The following is an 8,602-nucleotide window of genomic DNA, read 5'->3' as shown; positions in this document are numbered from 1 at the left end:
CGTACCTTTGTTTTGATTGCATATAAGGCACAGCAAAACCCATAATCGGGACTTCGCTGGATACCACCCTTGTTGCGTTGTTCAGGAAGTCCTTGCGCTCGTATGTTTTTCACAATAAACCAGACTTAACCTTTTGAGCGAATCTTGGTAAATCCTTTTTACTAGATCAGTAATTTCCATTACAGGAGGAGAGGCAATCAAGGTGACGCACGGCAGGTGTGGATCGGGGGCGTGTCTGGCTTGTGACCGCAGACGTGCCCGCAGTTCCCGCTGCAGGCTCTGGGAGGTGCTGGGGGAAACGGAGTCCGGCACTGGAGAGACAGGGACAGGCTGGGGACCAGCGTCAGAACCGGGGCTCGGGCCGGGGTCAGGGGGCTGAGGAGGTGGACGAGGCTGACGCGGCGGTGCCGTGACACAGAGGCAACACAATGCGCTTTACAGAGAACAAGGGAGGTGGGGATACATCCCATCCCTACATATTCCAGAGGGAAGCAAAAAGTGAGCTGTACAAATTCTTCCCTGACCCCTCTCAACAAGGAAATCGAGCAAGCTCCTGGAGTATGTTTGTCTACCGGCTAAGAACATTTATAAAGCAATAAATTACATTAAATTACATTTTCAGAGTAAGAGAGGCTAAAAACATAATAGGAGAGACATGGCAAACACTGGTGTATGTCTGTGTGTGCGTGAATGTGCCTGGGCCCAGATAGAGGCAGGGGTTGGGGTAGAGAGGGGGTAGGAAAAGGATACGGACCCGGGTTAGGGTGAGGGGAAGGGGGACTGGGCCCAGGTCCAGGTCTAAGCCGGATGTGGACTGATGTGTGTACGTGTGTGTGTGTGTGTTAACTAAATACTACGACATCCAAAGCTGACACGGGGGTATCTATCGGACTCAGGGTAGTGTGCGGATGACAGTGGGGCATCCACTGGACCTGGTTAGAAGATAGGAGGGAGAGAGACAGGCACTAGGGGAGACAGAAAACGGTTAGTAGCATGCTGAGCCTTTGAAGCAACACAGATATCAGAACAGAACAAGCCTGTTTCAGGGCAACCAGCTTCTGTACACAACTTGATATACATAGAGTGCATAGCAGGATATACACCAATGTATACAGAGGATTCACAGGTAGGTTTGAGGCTGCCTTTCTGTGTCTCAAGGTCCTGGCTAGTGATTGTAGGTTAGGCCAAAAAGGTACGTCTTGAGATCTTGCTTGAAGACCTCCGTTGTTTCGACCCTTCTTAGGCACTCCGGCAGGGTGTTCCAGAGGTTGGGGGCATAATAACTAAAAGCTGCCTCTCCGTCTTTCTTGGACCTGGCTTTTGGGACAGTTACGAGTTCAGTACCTGAGGATCTGAGTGGTCTGTTGGGCATGTACCTGACAAGCATGTCTGAAATGTTTTCTGGTGCGTGACTGTGGAGAGATTTATAGACTAGTAATAGTATTTTAAAGTCTATTCTAGAGTTGACAGGTAACCAGTGTAGTGATTTTAAGGCTGGTGTGATGTGTGCCCTTCGTCTAGTCTTAGTGAGGACTCGTGCTGCAGCATTCTGTATCATTTGTAGCTTAGAGATTGCTTTCTTTGGTAGGCCTTATAGTAGAGCATTGCAGTAGTCCAGCCTGCTTGTGATGAAAGTATGCATTAGTCTTCCGGTGTCAGCCTGAGAGAGAAAGGGTTGCACCATGGCAATGTTCCTTAAGTGGTAAAAAGATGTCTTTGTAATATTCATGATGTGGTTTTCGAAATAAAGATCTGAGTCAAGTATGACACCTGGGTTTTTAGCCTGGCATTTGGTGTCAATTTCCAGAGTTTTTAAATGTGCAGATAGTTTCTCTCTTTCAGCTTTTTCTCCAATGATCAGTACTTCTGTTTTGTCCTGGTTTAGTTGGAGGAAATTATGTGACATCCATACATTTATATCCGTAATACACTTGACAAGGCAGTCAATCAAGCTGTAGTTACTGGGTGTTACAGAAATATAGAGTTATGTATCATCTGCGTAGCTATGGTAGCTAATGTTGTGCCTCCTGATGACACTGCCAAGGGGCACCATGTACAGGCTGAAGAGTAGAGGTCCTAGGATCGATTCTTGGTGCACCCCACAGGTCATAGTGATCTTTCCGGAGCTATGGTCACCGAGGGCAACAAAGAAATCACGACCGGTTAGATAGGTCTAAGCCAATTAAGGACTGGACCGGAGAGGCCAACCCACTTCTCCAGTCTTTTGATGAGGATTGCATAATCTATAGTATCAAAGGCTGCACTCAGGTCCAGGAGGATGAGAACAGAGAGCTCTTTGGAGTCAGCATTAATTCTGAGGTCATTTACAACTTTGACTAATGCCGTCTCTGTGCTATGATGGGCGCGAAAGCCGGACTGGAAAAGGTCAAGCGTAGAACTTGTAGCTAGGAAATCATTAATCTGTTTGAAAACAATCGTTTCCAGAATTTTACTCAAAAAGGGAAGGTTGGAGATTGGTCTAAAATTGCTAAGAACTGAAGTGTCTAAGTTGTTTTTCTTCAGCACGGGTCTCACCAAAGCAGTTTTAAGTATTGGTGGGAAGACACCTGTAGATAGGGAGTCACTAACAATGGCTAAAATGTCATAGGATACAGAGTCAAAAAATGTTTTGAAAAAATCAGTGGGGATGGGATCCAGCAGACTTGTGGAGGATTTGAGTTTGGATACTACTTTTCTCAACATTTCTGTGTCCACCAGTGTAAACAAGCTCATATGTCCATAACATGGAGGAAGAGGATCTGTGAACAGGATACATGGCCTTTCCTGGGTGACTTTCCACCTAATATTCTTAATCTTATCTCTGAAGTAAGCAACAAATTCCTCACATTTGGAGGTAGAGAGCAGGTTATCTGGTGTTTTTACGGCAGGGTTTATTAGGCTATCAATTGTTGAGAAGAGCACTCTTGAATTATTGCGGTTGATAGATATGAATTTTGAGAAGTGGTCTTTCCTTGCATTTCTTATTGCTTTATCAAAGGCAGCGAGATGTTCTTTGAGAATATCATGGTGGACCTGTAGCTTGGTCTTTCTCCATATACGCTCAGATCTTCTGCAGGTTCTCTTTAGTTGATTTGTTTCCTCATTTCGCCATGGAGCTTTATGATTGGCTGTGATCTTTTTCAGTTTAATAGGTGCTACAGAATCCAAGGCTGCCCCTACTCTGGTTGTGCGGTTTACTGCGCGTTCAGGGGAGCTCTGTCGTCTAAGAGCGCTGGGATTGGCTGTTGCCGAGAAGGGGGCTTAGGGGCAGGAACACACCGAGCAGGGTCCTCAGGTCTTTCTCACCTGGATTTCGGGGGAGGCGGTTGAAATGAGGAATTGGTGCGTTGGTTGCTATTCGTGTTCCCCCCTTGATTGTTTCCCCCCAATTGATCCCTGATGTGACTGTAATTGTGTTCCTTGTGTTTCTTGTGTTTTCCCAGTTCGAAATCTGCTTGTTTTCTAATTAAAGTAAAGAATTGGGAACTCGAATCTCGACGCCTCTTTCCAGCCCCCCGTGTAAGGGACAAATTACATGACAATTTCGAACAATCCGGTGCGGCGGCAGACTTGCTGACCGGCGAGGTGAAAGAAAGGAGGACTCGACCCAGCTGTGGAGAACTGTTAAGCAGGAAAATACTATAAACCCACCGCATGTCTGGGGAGGCTTGTGCTAACGTTAGGATCCTGAACACTGTAGTCGGTTAGCATGCCCGGAGCCAGCTGGCTAACGAAGCTAGGTGCTAAGGCTAACGTGAGCCTAGCGTGTTAGCGTGCTAGCTGCAGCTAAAGAGTAAAGAGACTCGCCGAACTACAGACAAGGAAGAGGCAGCCGCTGCGAGGCCCGCTGTCGCCCCCTGCTGGTGGGGAGAGCAACACTCAGCAGGAGAGAGGACATTCCTTCACAGGAGACAGTTGCTGCTGCCCCATGCTGCCTGGGAGAGGCGTCAGCAACTGGTGGGGAGGGCAACATTAAGCAGGAGAAAGGACATTCCTTCGCAGAGACTATCGCTCAGGACTTTGTGTTACCGTTTGAAGGATTATCAATTATTAATTAATTATCATTATTATTACTCATTTGGTAATTAGTTAATTGATTGATAAGCCACTTCTGGACAGTAAAAGAGACATTCGGAAAGGGGCCTCAGTAACACCAGCATCCGTCACTACTCTCCTCATCAGCGATCTGAACTATTGATCAAACAGTTACCGGTTATTGTCTGTCAATTGCTAATTGTGAACTGCCAGTTGTTGGTTTTCGTCTTGGTCATCTCTGGCGCTCTGATCCTTAATGATTGAGCATTAGTGGTTGCTAAATGTCATTTGGTAATTGACTGGTATCCTTGAAAACCTAATTGTCTGCTAACCCTGAACTCTAACCTCATCCCCCGAGTATGGCAGGAGAGCAGAAGAAGGAGCTGGAGACGGCGATCAAGGCATTTGAGAAAAAAGCTAAACTCGCCCGCATGAAGGTAGACGCCGCGGCCGGGGAGGAGGAAATCAAGGGTGCATGGACGGCGTTCTCCGCTGAGGGGGAGCGGGTTTTCTCCGCGATTGAGGACTATGCGGAGAGCACGGACAGCGCGCAGAGCGGGACCGAAGCAGAAGAGGCGGAACGGAAGCGCCGGGTCAGGACCGATGAAGTGAACCAAGTGGTCTGGTCCCACCTCTGGTCAGTGTACGCGGGGCCCGCACTCACCTCCGCAGTCAGGGCGGCGAAGAGGGCCTGCACGGACGCAGGGAAAGGGGACCTGTCGTGGACGACCTTCGCCTCCGCCAGGGCGCAAAATGAGGCCCTGGGGGCTCTGAACGCGAAGGCCGAAGGTCTGCTAGCCGCCTGGGAAAAGTGGATCCCGAGGGCCGAGAGAGGCGACATGGCGCAGCAAATACGGGAGCTCCAGGGCAACGCGGCCGACCTCTGGACGAGACAGCTAGGCGAGCTCGGCAGGAACGAAGCCGTGATCGCCGAGGTCGAAAGGAAGGCCGTGGAGGACAGAAGAAGGGCCGCCAAGGACAGCGCTGAGGCCGCCTCGGCCAAGAGGAAAGCTGCGGAAGCTAGACTGAAGGCCGCCGAGGATAGCGCTGCGGCAGAAAGGAGGACCGCTGAGGCGGAGGAGAGAAACACTGAAACGAGACAGAAGGCTGCCATACTCCAGCTGATGACGGCTGAGGCAGCCGAGGTAGAGCGCGTCAGGGTGGCCGAGGCCCAGCGAAAGGCGTGGGAGGAGACGCGGAGCGCTGCGCCGGTCGGCTCGGAAGGAGGAGACGCGCATGAAAGAGTCACACCGAGAGTGCGCCTCCAACCCCTGCAGCTGCCGAGGTTCGGCGGGTGCAGGAGAGACTTCCACCGGTGGCGGAAAGACTGGGAGAGCCTCCAGCGCCAAGGGGATCCGTACGGGTCACCTGAGGTTAAAAAGTTTCAGCTCCTGGGCAGCGTGGAGCGGAAGGTTCTTGACGAACTCAGGCTCTCAAGTTACAACTCCGCCGAGGAAATGCTCAGGGTCCTCGAGAACCGGTTCGGAGACAAGGCCGCGATCGCGATTCAAATAATCGAGGAGCTGGAAAAAATCCCGGCGGCGAGATGGAGTCAGCCCAGGAAAACTATCGACCTCATCCAAACTGTGGAGAAGGCTCTGGTCGACCTGAAAGACCTCGGGAGCACCGACGCCATTAAGAACCCGCTCGCAGTCAGAACCATAGAGAGCAAACTACCGTCTCGCTTACAGGAGAGCTGGCTTGCCTTCAGGCTTAAGGGCGCAAACGGCGTCACTCCGGAACGCCATTTCGACGCCCTCCTGGGGTTCCTGAAGGAGCAGGAGGCGATCCTCGAAGGGCTGGAGCTTCTGGGGAAGTCGGAGGCACCTGAGAGGACGAACAGGTGGGAGAAGAAAGCGCTCACGAGATCCACGGGAGCGGTCCCCGAGGAAGAGGCAAGCGGCGAGAGCGAGGACGAGGGTCATGGAGACGAGTCGGAAGAGCGGGGAGCGTACTCGAGGGCCACGGGCGCACGCCCGGAGGGAGACGCATGCGGCGTGTGCGGAGGCAGGGATCACGAGGGAAAGGTATATTTCTGCGGGACGTTCAGGAGCCTCGGCCCGGTCGAAAGGAAGAAAACAGCGAAGAGGATCAATGCCTGCCGGAGGTGCCTGGACTCTCACGGCGAAAGTGGGAGGTGCTCCAACAGGTTCATCTGCAAGAGGATACGCTGCCGGGAAGGCGAGTTCCCGGAGCACCACCACCTGTTGTGCCCTTATGAGGGAGAGGAGAAGGGTGGCGGAGAGCAGCGGGGAAGGCAGAAGGAGGGAAGAGGCGGTCCCCCGGGGGCAGGGGGGGTGCCCGAGCAGCTGGAGAAGGCCCTTACCCAAACCGAACCCAAGGCAGTAGCTGCAATGAGGAAGGCGTGGAGGGAAGCACGCACACTCAGGGCGGAGGCGCGTGCGGATGTAGGAGGAGAGGATCTCTCGGGAGGAAGCGGCCCCGGAGTGCACCCGGTGCTCATGATGATCATGAAAGTCACCGTCGGTGGGGGACAGACGGTCGGGGCCCTGATGGATCTGGCGTCCGACACCAACTACATCACCCACCAAGCCGCCAACAGACTCCACCTGAGGGGAGAGAAAGTCACGCTGATCGTGCACGGGGTCGGACCGATGGAGGCGAGGGTCAAGACCAGGAAGTACCAACTCAAGATCAGGGTGCGGACCCCAGAGCGCTCCTGGACGCTCCACGAGTTGACTTGCTACGGCCTGGAAACAATCGCCCGCGCGGACCAACCCGTCGACCTGGGGCGGCTCCAGATACTCTTCCCAGGGGTCAAGAGGGAGGAGTTGGTCCGCCCGGACAAGATCGAACTCCTAATCAGCCTCCGGGAAGGTCGGCTCGCCCCGTGGCAGATGAAGAGAGTGGGTGACTTGGTCCTGTGGGACGGCCCGCTGGGGAAGGTCGTAGGGGGGACGCACCCTGGCCTGCTCGAGGACGTCGAGGTGACTGCCCACCGGTCCAACACGCACTTTGCGCGCTCGTTGAGGACGGCGGCTGAGAGGGTCGAGGAGATCCTAGAAGAGGAGGAGCCTGAAAGGACGGCCAGGACCGCGGCCACGAGCGGCGTGGAGTTCTTGGAGTGGTTGAGGTGGGACAGTATCGGCGCCGCCTGCGTGCCCAAGTGCGGGGGGTGCCGGTGCGGGACGTGCCAGCCGGGCGGTAAAGAGATGTCGCTGGTGGAGGAAAAAGAGCTGGAGGAGATCAAGAAGGGCCTATCCTACGTGGAGGCGGATGGACACAGCGACTCCCCCCACTGGGATGCGGCGTACCCCTGGGTAGAAGATCCGGTCTCGCTTCCGGACAACAGGAAGGTAGTGGAAGCGACGTTCCGAAGGACCGAGAAGCGGCTCGCAAGGGAGGCGCGGTGGAAAGCGGCCTACACGGAGCAGGTCCGCGACTTCCTGGAAAGAGGAGCAGCCGTCGAGCTGACGAAGGACGCCATTGACGCCTGGAAGGGGCCCGTCTGGTACGTGAGTCATCTGGTCGCGCTCAACCCCCACTCGCTCACCACGCCGGTGCGCCTCGTCTGGAATAGCAGCCAGGAGTTCAGGGGAGTGAGCCTGAACAGCCTGCTATTGAAGGGGCCGGACGTCCTGAACCCGATCCGAGCGGTGCTGCTCAGGTTCAGAACCGGGGTGCACGCGGCCGTGGGAGACATCCGCAAGATGTACAACTCGGTGTGGCTGAAGGAGCGAGAAGTCCACCTCCACCGCTTCCTCTGGAGAGACTCGCCAGAGGAGGACATCCGAGTTTTCGCCGTCACCCGAGTGAACATCGGCGACAGGCCGGCGGGGTGCATCGCGCAACTGGCTTTGAGGGAGACGGCCAACCTGCCGAAGTTCCGTGACATGGCCAAGGAGAGGAGGGTCATCGAGGAAGACTGCTACGTGGACGACGTTCTCACGTCCCACAACGATCTAGAGGAGCTTGACAAGATCACAGCAGGGGTAGAGAAGATACTCAGTGCGGGAGGCTTCTCGCTCAAGCCATGGGTCCGCTCCGGTCAAAGTGGGAGGCGTGGGAGCGTCCCGAACGGGCAGGGCGGCAAGAGCCTTGAACCGGCGGCCGAGACCCTCGTGCTGCCAAATCAGCCCGGAGAAGAAGACAACAAGGCCCTCGGCCTCGGGTACCACGTGAGCAGCGACCAGCTCTTCCTGAGGGCCCCGATCAACTTCTCCGGGAGGAAGCAGAAGCTGAGGCTGGAGGCCAACCTCTCAGAGGCGGAGGTCAAAGCAAGGACGCCGGACCCCTTGTCGAGGCGTGAGCTCCTGAGCCAAGTCGCAGGACTCTACGACCCTCTCGGTCTGGTGACCCCCGTCAAGGAAAAGGGAGCCATCCTGGTGAGAAGGGCGTTCCAGGAGTCCGGAAGGAAGGAAGCCAGGCAGGGCTCGTGGGACAACCCCCTCTCCCAGAATCTCCGGGGCGAGGCCATCCTGCTGTTCGAGGAGTACGCGCGACTGAGCCGCGTCAGTTTCCCGAGGGGCCTGACCCCATCCGGATGGAAAGGGAAACCGTGGGGAGTGACGTTTTCGGATGGGAGCGACGACGCTTTCGGAGCCGT

The sequence above is a fragment of the Borostomias antarcticus genome (assembly GCF_949987555.1).
Source record: "Borostomias antarcticus genome assembly, chromosome: 15".
Taxonomy (NCBI): domain Eukaryota; kingdom Metazoa; phylum Chordata; class Actinopteri; order Stomiiformes; family Stomiidae; genus Borostomias; species Borostomias antarcticus.
The sequence above is the reverse complement of the archived record's forward strand: the minus strand, read 5'-3'. Positions refer to the sequence as shown.